The sequence below is a fragment of the Nannobrachium achirus genome (assembly GCF_963921795.1).
Source record: "Nannobrachium achirus genome assembly, chromosome: 15".
Lineage (NCBI taxonomy): Eukaryota > Metazoa > Chordata > Actinopteri > Myctophiformes > Myctophidae > Nannobrachium > Nannobrachium achirus.
This window is the reverse complement of record NC_137822.1, coordinates 8407008-8407583: the sequence shown is the minus strand read 5'-3', so window position 1 is coordinate 8407583 and position 576 is coordinate 8407008.

Sequence of the window (576 nt, the reverse complement as noted above, 5' to 3'; positions counted from 1 at the left end):
ATTAATGAAAAAGTAGTGAAAATAGCTCTGCGCTACAGTATGTCTGCAAGATGTTGCACGGGTCAGGCAGTTAAAGCTAGGGTAGATATTATACTAAAGATGCAGCTGCAGTCAGAAGGTTAAAACCAGGAGTTAATGCCATTTGGTACAAGTCATGTTTACTTAGTACATTTCATCGGATCCTTCAAATGTGTTTTTTAATAATATAAAAACACTGAACACCCCCAATTTAGTTTTCTGTGTGATATGTTGTTTTGTGCAATATGGTTGTGTTTTTTGTTGTCATTATTGAACAGGCTGAAGAAGACAAATAATCTTTCGGGGACAATAAAGATTAGCATTAATATTAATATAGTCTGTTAGGTTTCATAATACAAAGAATCGTGAATTTAGCAGAGATAATAACCTCATGAAGAAAGGAGCACTACTGGTATCCCTCAATCCACCGATGCTACCGATGAGTAATATTCAGGAGAAAGTTTAAATGACCAAAGGGTATTAAAAACATCCAGGTCCAGGCACTGAGGTTAGGTTTGACAATGAAAATAAACCTTTATTTTCAATGGGCCACAACCA